We start from the raw sequence: 15,793 nt of genomic DNA on the forward strand, positions 1-15,793 counted from the left end.
GTATCTGCTATTTATTTATATATCTCTCTCTCCTATTATCTATCAATCTATTAATCTATCTATCTATCTGTCTGTCTGTCTGTCTATCTATCTATCTCCTATTGTCTATCTATCATCTATCTATATCCTATTGTCTATCTACCTATTTATCTATCTATGTCCACCTACCTACCTACCTATGTGTTGACAAGGGTTCACTTGCTCACTGTTTGCTCACATTACAGAGTAGAGGTGCAACGCTCCTCCAGCAGGTTTCTCAGGAAACTGGTGGCTAATATTTCACTGGCTTAAAAGGGGCAGCCTGGGAAAGAGCTGTCACAAAGGTGTTTTACTGATTATTTGGAGTTGTTGCCATTAAGAGACTCGGAATCCCTGCAACCCAGCAGGGTTCTTGAAGGAAGCACTGGAAACACCACGGCTCCCGCCTGCTTATCTGTCTCTCAATAACAGGAGATGGATCCTGAGCCTGGACCAGGTGCTCTAACTACCCCCTATCCAAACTGCACTGCTCTCCAGGAACTGATCAGGCGTGAAGAGAAGTCTGCCTGGCCTGACTACATACAGTGTCCACACTTCCAAACACATGCGGGGACACACAGTGTATACACTGCCAGGCACACATACATAGCCTCCCTATAGATACAAACACTAATACACACATATACTTGCACTTGTCATACAACATACTTGCAGACATTCATATGTAAACATCATTCCTGAAAATCCAAAGCAATGAAACTGGACTATCATTGGAGAAACTGGACTACTGTCAAACATGTCCACACAACTAGGTCTTTTCATATGAAGAGCCATGGCACTGGCATAGCTAGGCTTCCTTTTACCTGGGGCAAAGATTCAGCTTCCTGCCCTAACCATGTTTCTAAACACACTGGCCATGGCAGAGTGGCTTGTCGGTGCCCTCCTGGCACTTAGAGCCAAGTCACATACCCTGTCAGCCCCTTCTAACTACTCCCCTGGGTTATGTCTTGACCTTTATTTGAATTTCGACATCTGAAATCGCCAAAATTATGTCATTATAGAAGATGAAAAGTCAACAAATGCACTTTTACAATGTATCTACCATACTCTGTATATGCCAAATTCAACTATTCTGCCCCTGTATGATATAGAAAATGTTTTCCACTATATGCTATTCAACAATGCTATAAAAACACAGAACAACAACTAAAACACACAAAGAGAAAACTATTGGCTTATGCTTAGACTATTGTCCCCAAACTTCCCTGTTCTACCCCCCCCCCTACAAATCCTATTATCCTTCTCCCAATCTTTCTCTAAAGATGTCCATACTAGAGATGAGCGAATCGGGTTTGGGTTCGAGTCGATCTGAACCCGAACTTTCGGTATTTCATTAGCGGTGGCTGCTGAAGTTGGATAAAGCTCTAAGGTTGTCTGGAAAACATGGATACAGCCAATGACTATATCCATGTTTTCCACATAGCCTTAGGGCTTTATCCAACTTCAGCAGCCACCGCTAATCAAATGACGAAAGTTCGGGTTCGGATCGACTCGAGCATGCTCCAGGTTCGCTCATCTCTAGTCCATGCACTTCATCCTAAGGTCAGCCACACCTGCCACTAGAAGTCCCACAGTATAAGGTGGATTGGGGCCTCCTGACTCTCCACTGACAAGTGACACTCTTGGAGGGATAACCTGGCACCAGAGCTGTCTGGATGTAGATTTCCCCTCTCCATAGAGAACACGTGCCCAACGTTCAAGTGTACGAGGAGGCTGGGAAAGATAATGATTCGGCCTTCTTATTTCTCTAACACACATATACTCTCTCTTTCATACTTTTTTCCCCACTTTTCATCTCCCAGTCCCCCTCTCTCTAAAATCTCCTGGATCCCCCCCTCCCGTACTTTCACCCTTACTTTCCTCTACCCTACTCTCCCTCTCTTTTACACTTTGTTCTCTCCCTCTCTCTTCCACACTTCCACACATCTCTATCCCTCTCTCTTTCTCTACCTCTCTCCCCTTATTGCTCTCTTCACTCTCCCTCTCTCTCTTTCTCACATTCTCTTTTCTCCTCTCTCTTCCTCTTTATTTATCTCATCATTTGATTTCTTTCTGTTACTCATCTATTCTCTTCTCAGTCACTCTATATAATATACTTTCGCTTTCATTCTTTTTTCTTCTCTCTTGTCCTCTCTCTCTCTCTTCCTATTAGTCTCCTTTTTCTTCCTTTCATTTCTCATCCCTCTTCCTCTCTATTATTTATCTGCTCTCTCCTCTCACTCTTTCACCCTCACTCCTCTCCTATCACATCCTTTCTTCCTCTCTCTTCCTTTCTTCTCTTACACTCTCTTTCTCTCTGGTTTTGTCTCTCACTCTCTTGCCTTTTCTCTTCCTTTTTACTTTTACTCTTTCTCTTCCTTGCTTCTCTCTCCCTCTCCTCCATCTCTTTCCCTTCTGTCATTCTCCCCTCCACTGGTCTTACTGTGTAACAAAGTGCAACAACCCTCTCACCATATGCTGATCACTGTTAGAAGCTTCCAAGTAGTAGCAGTCTCATTGAAACTTTGGATGAATAAAGTCTGTAAAACTAATGGGTCAATTCATGATGACATCAGAGAAGAAAATGGCATAAGAATGAACACATATAGCAGATTTGAGTTTGGGTCAGCATTCTTTGCTTATTTAGGTAGGGTAGCCCTTATTTCAGTAGGGTTCCCAGCAGCCTTCTGGGATACCATAGTTAACACCTAGTCGTTTCTCAAAGAGCTGTGCTAAGTGACAAATTCATCCCTGCTGCATCTCTAAATAGGTAAGTGCATTGGTTAGGGCATCCATTTGCCAGTCTTTGAGATATTGAAAACACATGCATATAGCCACGAGAATGATTGCTTTGCCCAAGTCCATACAGGCACATCTTCCTAGTAGAAGCTGTCAGACAGACCCAGTTCTATGTGTTAGAAATGTATAATGCATCTTTCAGTTACTTTGCAATGTGAAGTTTTGAAGGATGCCCTAAGCCCATGTGTTCCCATAGACTGAGCAATTCTCCGCACACACACTGTAATAATGAGCTTTAATTCTCTATCCAAGCAGAATCTGAGCAATAATAATAAGCGCATCAAGACAATTTGTTTACTGTGGCATTACACAGACTGCAGAACCCAAGAGAAGCCTCAGCTCTGCTGCACTCACAGCATCCCTGCAACCCAGCCAGCTCCAGCACCAATCATTCTGCCCTGGATGTGATGCCCATCAAGTCACACAACGGTAAGTGTCCATCAGGGTTCCCTGCTGGATCACCTGTGCCCAATATTACACCCTCTGAGAGCCAATCCTCATATGCCTCATACAAGGTGGGTAGAGGGGAAGTCATGGGAATAGGTTATCACTTGCCTAAATGTCAACCTGTGCATTGGTAAAAATATTCTAATGCAACTTTCTAAAAAGGTTTTGAATAATCTTAAATTTTCTTTAAATAAATGTCCAGGTAGAATTTTTAAATATTGAATTTTATAATATATTAATCATATATTATCAGAGACTAGATAGATAGATAGATATATGTATATATATATAGTTTTCTTCAAATTATATATCTCTGTGTGTGATATATTTATATTAATTTAAAGGAAGTAAGGATATACAATCTAAATAAAAGTTTAAATTAAAAAATTACAAATAATTTTATAAAAGGACAGGAAGAATAATATAATTTTTTGTATAATATCAGTATAATGTTATAATGATCTGCTACAGAATGATTATTCTTTATATACTTGCAGCCTATTCCACAATTCCTTATAATGTATGGTAGCAGTAAAAAAATCCCATTATGAAGAGACTTTCTATAATGACAATTTTAGTAAAGAAATAATAATATTGTGATAATATTGTGTCTTTTTTTTTAATAAAAAAAAAGCTGAAAATAAGGAAACGTATCCTGGTGTTTTTACGGCAAATGACGGCGAGATCGTCCATTAAAGATATTTTATTATTAATAGTAATAATAAGCTTGTCCAGTAGTTGATTTGCTTTTGTGCCTCCTCCTGGCTCTAGACTGAGACATTAGCTGGATTCCCTGGGGGTGATTGGAGGCAATGAGCACAGAGTAGACAGTCACGTCGTTGATGTTACGAATTCACTTTTGCTCAACTTGACAAGGCAGAGTTCGATCTACAATTGTATTTGAAAGCCCATGGAGCGGAAAGCCCCCCCCCCATCATCATCATCATCATTACCCCCTGCCCCCCCCTTCCCCTTCTCCTACGGCAACATAACAAGATATTACATTTAGGTTCCATCCTGCATCTCTATAATAGAAATTAGAAAACCTCTGTATAATTCCAAATGAGATATTTAAATACCACCACCCCCATCCGTCCATGTGATCATACTGACTTTAAATCTTGAATATTAGACAGAAGATCTAACAAGGGGATTTGCACTGATGCCCTGACCCTTGTAATTGGATTAAATATAGACTGAATCCTCCAAAACATAGCAAGACTGACACCTGCCAAGTGGACTCCCCTATGATTGATAGTGATGATTCGTGTTGGACACAATAATGAAATAAATTGTATGGATAAAACAAGCGCATTTGTCATCCCTGGGCCATCAAAAGGAAGTCAATGTAAGACTCAAGCTGTTCTATGACAACATGTAAGAGATGGGACCTTACCAGGGGGCTACAGGCATTGAGGAGACAAATTACAACTTGCCACCTCTATTTCCTATTCTATTAACATATAGATTGCTGTTACATAGAAGATTAGGGAGACTTGGGATTTGCATTTGGGGGTTTCTGCTTCCACGTTGCCCTCTGGGCACTGGTAGAAAGCCCTAAGTACCATGTAGAGGGTGACATGTGGAGTGAATGTTGGCCTTGGTTCAGCGCAAATGGAAAAGAACCATGTAAATCTCTTCTGGATTCTGTCCATGTATTCCGGTTATTGCTCTAGGTCCATTGTGTGGTGTTGTCTCTTATTCTGTAATATTAATATTCTGTGCCGCCTTAATATTAATTTCTCTATGAATCCCGTGTCTCTTCCTACTGTGAAACAATATTTTTTATTTGACTCATCGCCATTTTTACTATTGTTCTGATATCTCCTCCAGGACCCTATTTTTTTTCTTTGTAATGCTATCAACCTCATTATCTATCTATCTATCTATCTATCTATCTATCTATCTATCTATCTAATAAGGGTGTAATACAGGTTTGCTTCTGATATTTTATGCAACATATGAGAGCCTAATGTTTTCTATTGTAAGAACACAGTTTTATTAAATTGCTAATAATATTGTATACTTTTAACTTTATTATATAGCAGAAAATCAATTACATTCAGATTTTATTGTACTTTAAATCTATCTCCTATCTATCTATCTATCCTATCTATCTATTTATATCTTACGTAGTGTCTATGTCTCTACTTATAGATAGATATTATAGACATTAGATAATAAATAAAGTTTGTACAGACAATAGGTATGGGATCTTTTTTTTAATTCTATCTATCTATCTGTCATCCAGCTTAACAAAGCTCGACTTCCTGAATCACCTTTGCGAATCGGTAATAAATGTCACTTTGCAAATATTGGTTCATTTCTTTATTAAGTAAATAATATGCCATCTACATAAATGTATGGGCCTCCTGCATAGAAATTAGTGCAGACAAAAAAAAAAGAAGGTGTTGCAACCAATCCTATTCCGGTTTTCATGTTCTTTCAGGTAGTAATATAGAAGATGGAATTTGAATACATCTATAGCTTCTTCAGGAAACTTCTGCACCTTTAGTCCATTTGTTTTCATATGATCAGGCTTTAACTTTTAGATTAGAGAGGAACCAGTAGACTGGGAGATGTTTATGTTATTGTCACTGGTTATTGTTTGTTTCCAGAGATATGTCAGGTGATGTAGAACCTAAATACACCTTAGTAGCCTGTACTCCAGGTCACCGGGGTGTGTATACAGAGTAGGAGATGAGTAAGTAGCTGGAATGTAGCTGACCGCATGAGTAATAATAATAGTCACCATGATTACTGGAACTCTTCCTGAAACTAGACCTCGGAGCGACAGAGGTGGATTGCCCCTGGCAGCGAATGGGTTAAGCACCTCTAGTTGACCTGCTATGAAAATCTCTTGTTTGTCTAACATCCAATGAAGTGTTAAAGAGTATTTCCTCTAAAAATAAAAAATAAAATAAATTAAACAACCTACCTACTTATTCTATCTATCTATCTATCTCCTATCTATCTATCTATCTATCTATCTATCTATCTATCCATCCATCTATCGTCTCATATCTATCTCCTATCTGTCTTTGTCTATCTATCTATCTATCTATCTATCTATCTATCTATCTATCTATCTATCTATCTACTGTATCTATCTATCTGACAAATTAATTATAAACTATATAAACCTACCTTAGCAGTAATTTAAAGGACTTGCCGACAACTAGAAAATTTCTAAGAGCTTATGTTTGCTTTACAATATAAATAAGCTGATCCCCCCCACTTTTGCTGGGCTCAGGCCAATTCTCTGCCACTGCCAGACAGTGCCCGATCCTTGCTGATCAGGAGGAAGAAATTGGCAGGGCACAGGAAATGTTTACCCCACCAATCGCTGGCTGTGACCCACCTCAGTGAACATTTCTTAAAGTGAATGTACCATCAGGTACATAATTTTTTTTTTTTAACTGAATGGATTGATGCTGGCACGGGGATGTTGGTGGCATGGTCCTTTTTTGAACCGCTGCTTGGTACCTTCGCAAGGGGCTAGTCTATTGCCGAGCTTGCCAGCCCCCAGTGTGACAAAACCCCTCCCCTCTGTGACACGGCTCCAGTGATTCTAATGGAGCTGCGTTACAGTGGGGGGGGGGGGGGGAATCGGCGGGCCAGCCTTCAGTGCTTCATGCCAGGCCAGTGCTTGATCAATTACATGTTTTTACACCTTTAGGGTAGCTTCCAACGTACTGGATGGGTTTGCAGCGAAATCCGCTGTGGATCCATATCGTGTGAAGGTCTATGGGTTACATATCCGCAGCAAAATTTTTATTCCGCTGCGCATATGTAACCCAGGCCCTTTAAACCCCGCAGCCCCGGCCCGGAGCATACATCACCTGCTCCAGGCTCCTGCTTGCTTCGGGGCCTCCCAGCATCTCCCGGCGGTAAGCCAATCAGTGCACTTCCCAGCTGCAGGGCATTGATTGGCAGCCCGCTGAGAGATGCCGGGAGGTTCCGAAACAAGCAGGAGCCTGGAGAAGGGGATGTATGCTCCAGGCCTGCCCCCGGCCCGAAGCATACATTACCTGCTCCACAGCTGTGTGTGCTGCTCCCGCCTCCTGGCGCTTTTTATCAGCCAATCAGTGCACGGCAGCACTGATTGGCTAATGGGAAGCGAGGGGAGCCGGGAGCCTCACACAGGTGCCGTGGTGCCAAGCAGGTAATGTATGTTTCGGGCCTGGGCTATGGGTGGCTACGGGGGCCGGGTCACATATCTGCAGTGGAATGAATATTCTGCTGCAGGTATGTGACCCCATAGGCCTTCAATATACCAGGATCCGCAGCGGATTTCACTGCAAACTTGCAGCGTGAAATCCGCTGCGGATCCGGTACGTGTGAAGGCACCCTTAAACTGATTCAGTCATCTGTCATTCTAGATTATTTTTAGTTATATCTGTCACCAGAAAAGCTTGGTGAAAAGCTTGGGAAAAGTTTAATTACAACCTCTGTGGGAGCTTTAATGGCAGCTATGTTACTTGTCTGCCATTTTTTTTTTAGATTTATATACAAAAGAGCTTTATTTAACAATACAGAAAATGACCGCTGTTTAGTTATTTCTGTTAAGTAACGGTATATAGGTCTATAACTATTACAAAAAATAAGGTTACTACTACAAACACAAATACTTAAAGGTTTTTTTTTTTTTTATTTAAATCTAAGTTTCTACTGCAACCTATAAAATATAATTGGGCCTCATTTATCAAAATGTTGTTGCCCATGGAATCCAATCAAAGCTCATCCCTCATTTATCCAGACCAGGTAGGAAAGGAAAGCTGAGCTCTGATTGGTTGCTTTAATGTTATAACTATTATATTAATAGATGTGTTTAATATCCTATGCATTGCATTTTTCAGATCTCTGTCATTGGCTGGATATGGACCCTGGTCTTTCCCAAAGCTGAACGGTTAATTTTACTAAGGGTGCGTTACACAGAGAGATTTATCTGACAGATCTTTGAAGCCAAAGCCAGGAACAGACTGTAAACAGCTAACAGGTCATAAAGGAAAGACTGAGATTTCTCTTCTTTTCAAATCCATTCCTGGCTTCAAAAATCTGTCAGATAAATCTTTCTGTGTAAACGCACTATTATGCATAATAATTATAATCTGGCACTACTAATAACTGTGTCCTGTTGTCTTAGTGGAAGATGACCTGCTAGTCCTCACCTCCCGACCATTGAAAATATCGGTGAGTGCCGCCTATGCTTCTCATCTACATTCTACATTTATTTTACTTATGCTGATAAACATTTTCAGAATATAGATGATGCTTCTGGGTCCCAGTGCAGTACAGTAGGGTTAGGTGGCTTCATATGGCATGCCCACTGGCCGCACATTCAGTCAAACATTTGTAGACACTAAACCACTAGCATGTCCATATACAGCAGGGGTTTAGTGTCCTCAAACTGCAATTACAAAACCTATCCACTCCCATAGTCTTATATTTTTTTTCCTTATAACTGCATGAAGTGAGAATGTAGTGAGGTGTACCTTGCTCCGCTTCATTCTGGGAGCTGCGGGATGAGAGTACAATGAGTTACATGTTAAATAATATGGTGGGATGTGGTAAGTATCATATAGTCAGTTTTGGGACACTAAACTCGGGATAAATTCTGCGGAATCCTGCAGAATTCCTTTGGCTGTATGCGTGCAGGGCCGGGAGCCGTCAATTCTTTCGGCAGAATGCGGAATCAGCCGGCCCATAGAATGGTGACTATGGAGCCGGCGGAAAGGCGCACGGCCGTGCACGCTTACAGCTGACGGAATTCCGCGAAATTTATCCGCGTAAATTCCTCAGTGTGAACCCACCCCAACTGTGCAAAGCCATGCTACTGGGTTAGTGTCCAAAATGGTAGTGACAGGGTCTCTTTAATACATTTCACTCAATGGAGATATATTAGGCTGAGATGTATTAGGTCTAGGGTTAGTGGGCCAGGACCTTTTTACCCTTGGGGCTCAGACAACTCTTAGACCATGCTCAGTAACAAGCAAGTTACCTTGTGTCCCCGAAGTTGGAAATAGAAGATGGTATAATACTTTACAGGGTGCATGTCTTTTCTTTGTGTCTCCTTTTTAACCCCCTTTCAGTTCTCTCTCAGACCTTTTCCCATTTTCTGCTGTTTGAATATTATTTCACTTTTAACAATAATCTTTTTGGACTAAACTCTTCTATTTATCAGGCATACTCAAATGGTATGGTCAAAGAAAAAAATTATTGTCATATTCATATCATTTTTCTATTAATAAGCGGTTTAGGTCACAACACAGTGTCCATAAATTTAATGTTTCCATAACAACCTATTAGGGCACAACTTTTACTTCTTACATTGCTCCGGAAATGCTGATGGAAGACTGAAAGAATCCATTAAAAGTCAATAGGACCCACCAGGAATTTTTGGGATCCACCTGTATATAGATCTGCTATAGATGTAATAGCTCCATTAGGAGCATATATACTTTATATTAGTATTGTAAACATTAGGCTGTGTTCAAATAAAGTTTTCAGTCTTTTTTAAATGGTATGAACATAGCCCTACTTTACAATTTTCCATCCTACGCCCCTGTGTCCCGCATTCGTTCTCCTCTGTTTCTCCCTCCTTACCTGTTTTCCTCCTCTTCCCTTCCCTTCTCTCTTTCCTTGCCTTTTTTCCCTTCCATGTTGTTTTCCTCTATATCACACACTTTCTTTTTGGCTTTTCTACTTTTGAATCCTTCTCGCTTTCTCCCATTTCCCTCTCTTCCGCACCCATTTTTTCTCCTCTAACCATAACTATCAGAAGTACAGAGGTAGCAGTCTCGTCCAGGCCCTAGAGCCTAAAGAGCCCTAAAGGCCCCTCTACTATATAACTGTTACAAAGTAACTAGGGGCCCTATTACAGTATATGGCTATGTTCACAAAACTTTTTAATTGAGTCTATAATAACGGACGTTATTTAGCTGTCTGGCCTCCCTTTACTGCAATGACTTTTGTTTGCACATTATTCTAGTTTGTGGTTACTAATTGGCCTTTGAGTGTCGCTTAATTGAATAGTCCATTGAATTTAATAGTAAAAACAGAGAAAGAACGGTGGAAAAAGAAAAACTGTGTGTGAACTAATAAAAAAACGTCCGCTGTTTACAAAAGACGTCCGAAAATAATGATCATGTTCATTATTTTGACGGCCGCGGTAAAATGTCCGTTATTCAATGCAGTGTGCATTGGACGTCCGTCTTCCTAATGACTTTAATGCATTGCCATTGCTGTCAGTTAAATCGCGGCAAAAAACTGACGCTTTTTAAAATATCAAAATCGACTGCCTTTTCTCTATTTTTGATGTTCTGTGAACATAGCCTAAGCATGAGGACCAGGAGCTTGAGGTACACCTCTGCCCCTCTTCATCCTTATTGCTTTCTCATATTAATATTAAAGGTTCCATTTCTAACATGGCTGCACAATATTTATTTTAAAGGACACTGGTGACCCCCCCCCCCCCCGGTGGAGTGCGTACTGGCTCCAGTACCTTTTGTCTGCTACAAACAGCTCTCCGACACTCTGCCCCGCATTCTCTGGTGGGACGCCAATTTGAAAGAAAAAAAACTCTTGGTACCCAATATCTAGACACTGGGGCGGAGTTGCAGCGGTATGTAGTCTCGCTGCCTTCGCCCTCTTCTAGGCCACTCACACTTGATGCAGGCCTTTGCATTATGTTACCTGCACTCAGCCTGCCAATCATTAGTGAGTGGCTGGGAAGAGGCAGTGTAACTACCTGCCACTGCATGTAGAGAGAGCTGTGCACAACAGCTTTAAGGTACTGAGGCCTGTTCACACTCCAGCAGGGAGGTGACCGATTCCCTTTAAGACAGATACTGGTAATGCTCTTATTGATTGATCATTCTTATTAATGATCTTATTGTCTTTAATAAGATCCATTCATAGTTTGTCTGGGTTCTGGTATTTTTGGCAAGAGCAGCACTGCAGAGTGTACGAGAAAAACACTGCAAGTGTGAACAAAAACGTAGGACCTATTTACACAGGGAGAGTAATTATTTGCCGCACAGTCGGACATTACCCCGTATAATAGGTGATGATTGAGCCGCAGGCCACATTTGTAATGAGGGTGTGCGGCCAAAGAATAATAGTCGCTAAGGGCTGAACAAATGTTCTGCACAATATTGTAGCCATGTACCTGACCAGCGCTTGCATCAGGCAGCAGTCTACCCATGTAATACACCACTCTTACACCACTGTGTATAGGCTCCACTTCCCATCCCTTACTTTCTCCATCAGAAAATGCCCACTTAATACAACATGCATGTTGTGTATGTCTGTGCAGGCCAGTGCAGGCCCATAGAACTTCATAGGTACCATGTCAAGGGTCCAGATTACAGTTGTGTGCGTGAGACTTCTTTCTTCAGTTTCTCTCTTTTTTTTTTCTCTATTTCCTCCATTGCACACTCCCCCTCTACTTCTTTCTTTCACACCAACCTCTAAAGCTCCTGCCAATATTGTATTACAATCGATTAGCACTGCTTGTGTAATTTTAAACATAACTTTTCTTTGTAATTAACTGCTAGAAAGGATTAGTATCTCCACACAGGAAAAGGAATCAACTTATATTGAATGAGCCGTACATTACCCCTGACTCCCTTGTGGCAGAATATATTAACATTATAATCTCTAACACTATTTTTTTATGTTACACTATTGTTAGTAAATCAACTCCTCGGGTCCACAGAGACTCTGACCCTTGGCAATTCAGTGAAAGTGTAATTATCTCCCCGAATCTTGGACAGATTTAAGAGATTACATTTCAACTAAATCTATATCAATGCTAATTTTCTGTTCTGTGGGCTCCAGGTGTTCGGAAATAAGGCTTCATCCTTCCTGCCCGGCCTGCCCGGGTGTACAATAAAGAGAAGCCTTGCTGAGCGTAGGGTAAAAGAAATGCAACTCTACATAAAATTATACCTATTTTTTGTTACAAAACCTGGTCCTTACAAGACAAAGTTAAACAAAACAGCTATGGTAAATTAGCGTTAAATAAAGGCCAGTTTAATGCTCCGTTACAGGCAACTGGGGCATACACGATGGCTAATTGGCTATCACAATTAAAAAGAATAGAGCAAATGATTCATTCCAAGGGGAGGGCAAAAATAGAAGCTCTCACAAATATAATATCAGGGGTTGGGAAAGCTGTGCCGCGGAAGCCCGGTGACTGGCAAAGGCCTCAGTCCTTTAAGGATACAAATATTGTTTGTAAACAGGCCTCTATAGAACGCTGCTGAAGATGTGTCTTGGTGTCCTTTTAATGTCCTTGAGATGAGGCCAGGGCCTTAGCCCTAATTGGGAGTGGAATTCTTAATGAATTGTTAACAACAATCTCACATATCTGACAGTATTCTAAAGAAATCGTGAATAGTATTTTATTATTGCCTTAAAGGGGACATAATGGGTCAGCTCATGGACCATAGATTTACATCCAGCCAGAAATTTTTATATAGTTAGTCTGTTTTTCCCATGTTTGTGTGTATTCATGTAGGGCTCTTTATTTCCTTCTATAGACCAAAAACTGATAGGTTAACTGGGTTTCTGTGATGAGGGCCTGGGCTGGACATGGTGGACATACCATATGTGTGGCTTGTGCAACTGTGCAGGGGCCTAGCACCCCTCTATCTATTAGATTGAAGGTAAGAGATGGAGCTATGGATTTTATAGCTCATAATTACTAGTGAATTGCTGGAGAGACAGAAAGATTATGCTGTATGATACGAAGAATACTTTATGATTGGGGAGCAAGGAGCCCCTAGACTGTACCTGTGTGGGAACTCTTATTTGACTATGTCTTAGTTGACTCCTATCATGCCTGCACAGCCAAAGCTAAAGAACTTAGTAAGACAGCAGCCGTGTCACAAAACGGCCACTGTCTGTGTATTTCACCCCGACCGGTACTGCAGTACCAGTGGAATTCGAGTGCATGCGGGTGGAGCCGCACTTTACATTGTGTGCACTGTCAATTTCATGCGCTATTCAATGGATAGAGGCCGCACAAAATTGACATGTCAGTTTTTCGTGCACCCGCATCTAATTCCGGCCACAGTGTACACACTCCAGCCAGGATTCCATAGAATTTAAAGCGATCAGCTGCTGTCATTAAAAAACGGCCAATGTTTAATGAAACTATGTTGTATGAACGTGGCCTAAAATTAAAAACCTACATGGAACTCAACAAAATAAGATCCAAAAAATGATTTCAAATGAAGTTCAATATACTGAGCATGGTTTCAATGACACTCGATTATGAAAAAACAACCATAGCTATAACCATTTTTCATACCCTATAAATGAGTATTGCCTCTATGGTTCTACTTAGAAATTAGCAAATCTACAGTAGGAATGAAACAAAGCGCTTCATTCCTATCGGGATTCTGCTCATCATTCTGCTGGCCTTTGTAATCTGCTCTGCTCCATGCCGTTTCTCCCCGGGTCCTGGAAAAAGATGGAACCAGTCCTGGGGGGAAAAAAAAACACTTTTTTTTCCCCAAAAGATGCATATGCCCCTAAGTGTGCACCAAAATGTTGCACACAGTCCTGAAACGCCAGATGGAGTGAATGGAGCCTCTGATCCAGTGTGAACCTAGCCGAACTAGCCTAACTAGCGTAAGATATTGCGTAAGAACTAGACGTAAGATATTGGTTGCTAGTCAGAATACATACAGCATACCAGTATGTCACAAAAAAGAAGAAAAAGAATGTTGGTAGCTTACTATTTACAGTATACAATAAAGTAGGGAAACTGAGGACATCACTAAAACCTTTAAATATATGAAGTGTTTCAATAAGGTTCAGGTGGGCAATATGATGAACTCGACAAAAAGGCTATAATCTTAGTCTTGAAATGGGAAAGATCAGGTGGAACATTAGATAGTATTTATTCTACTGATAGAGTAGTAAAAGCCTGGAAGAAGCTTCCTGCTGATGTAGTGGAAAAGTCAACAGTAGGTGATTTTAAACATCCCGGGGGTAGACATAAATTCACTAGAGGCCAAAGAAAATGATTTGAAACCCAAATAAAACAAAACAAAAAAACAAAAATAAAATAAAACAATAAAATCCCCAAAACAAGTAAAAAAAAACACACACACAGAAGCACTTACTAGGTAGTCGTTTTACCTTTTATTTATCACAAAAATTATCATGAAACATTTCACAATATCACTGATTTTAGCCACTGGTCAGCCTGATTAGTATATTTTTCCTTGAAAACTAAATTTGCTATACTCAATCAACCTCTGATACAATACAATATAAAATAATAAAAAAAATTATTGCAAATAAAAATGGTAAACCAAAGTTTTGATCTGTAAATTAAATGTATTTGCCCCTCTAAATTTCTTAGACATTGGTGCTATGTACACGTCTACCAGTCATGTGTATCAGACCTCCTGCAGACATATATGTGACTAGATATTTTAGTGATAGTTTGTACACGAATTCCATGACTGCACACGCCATCATTTCTGTTTGACATGTGAGTAATGAGCAGATATTTCTACAGCTATACTGCCCCCATATGCCACAATATCACCAGTGCATTTTTCTATCTGTCCCACCCAGCACACCTGTACATTCTTTACATACTCAACAAGATGCAAGTCCTGAAGTTGAATTTCTGAGGGTGATGAAGTCCATTTTTGTGTCAGTGACAAGAAACATTATGTGGAGATTTTTTTTTCTAAAATTTTCTTGTAAAATTATTTGTAAGATTTATTAATCTTTAGAAGTAAATGTCAAAAATGTAAAAAAAAAAAAAAGCTGTGTATCTTGATGTCAATGAGACATGAAAACTTCACTTGGAATATATATATATATATATATATATATGTATAAAAAACATTTGTATATATGATATTATAGAGAGCTCAAAATAGAATAATAGAAACAATATCCCTCATCCCTCAGATTACAAATAACTTTGTTTTTCTTAAAGGAACTCCGGTGAACACAAAATATACAGTGCGGGGGGGCTGGGAGTAATGCAGACTGTATACTTACCTGTCACTGTGCCCCTGCATCACTGATCACGGACCCCTGAAAGCCTCCTAAAGCTCTTGCTCCTACAACGTCACTGCCCAGCTAATGGATGCCTGCTGGCCCAGTCAGTGACGGGGGCGGGGCACCACTGAAGTCACTGATTGGATGAGCGGGTACTTTTCCGTGGGTCATGGTGTACCAGGAAGCCAAGAGAAGATTTTACCCGCTCGCTGTCAGTGACCTGTTGTGGTACGGGGATGGGTAAGTATATTTTTTTTTTATTATGAACCCACCCCCTGCTTGCACTGTATTTTTTTTTCCTGAGTTCTCATTTAAGTTTTTAATAAAATTTTGTCAGCATTTCAAATTTCTATCTTTATCTTGAAAAGCTGCTTGACAGCCATTATGTCGACCAGTATAACAACAGAGGTTGTTGTGTAGCTTGGGCACTTACAAGGGATTGTTGATTTGTGTCGGGTTGACTAGTCTATGGTGGTAAGCCTAATATAAGCTG

Source organism: Dendropsophus ebraccatus, chromosome 4 (assembly GCF_027789765.1).
Source record: "Dendropsophus ebraccatus isolate aDenEbr1 chromosome 4, aDenEbr1.pat, whole genome shotgun sequence".
In the NCBI taxonomy this organism is placed as follows: Eukaryota; Metazoa; Chordata; class Amphibia; order Anura; family Hylidae; genus Dendropsophus; species Dendropsophus ebraccatus.